Raw genomic sequence first — 489 nt, forward strand, 5'->3', positions numbered from 1 at the left:
ATCTCCCAAACTCACATACTTAATACAAACACTAAAATTTTCATTCTTTTTTATCTGTATATTTTTTCTTTTATTTGTACTTTTTAAAAACATATTATTTTTTATTACTAACAATAGTTTTAAATCAAATTATTAACATCGGTCATTTTATTTTTAGAGTTCCAATCACAAAACCTCATAAAATTTAATATTATATTTATTAAAAAATTATTAAACTATATAACCAAAAAAATTATAATATTTTATTGACCTATGAATTGAAAATAATAATTATTTTTAATTAGTTAATTTTAATTTTTTTAATTAATTATTATATAACATTTGATATTTAATTATTTTTTTATATTTTATTTAATCTATGTCTTGATTTTGATTATAACTCAAAATTTTTGCACATGATATTTTTTCATTAACTATAATAAATTAAATATTTTAAAATTTTATAAATTTACACTAATTACAAATATTTTAACATACTTATTATTTATT

This window comes from Primulina huaijiensis, chromosome 14 (genome assembly GCF_012295235.1).
Source record: "Primulina huaijiensis isolate GDHJ02 chromosome 14, ASM1229523v2, whole genome shotgun sequence".
NCBI classification, from domain to species: Eukaryota; Viridiplantae; Streptophyta; class Magnoliopsida; order Lamiales; family Gesneriaceae; genus Primulina; species Primulina huaijiensis.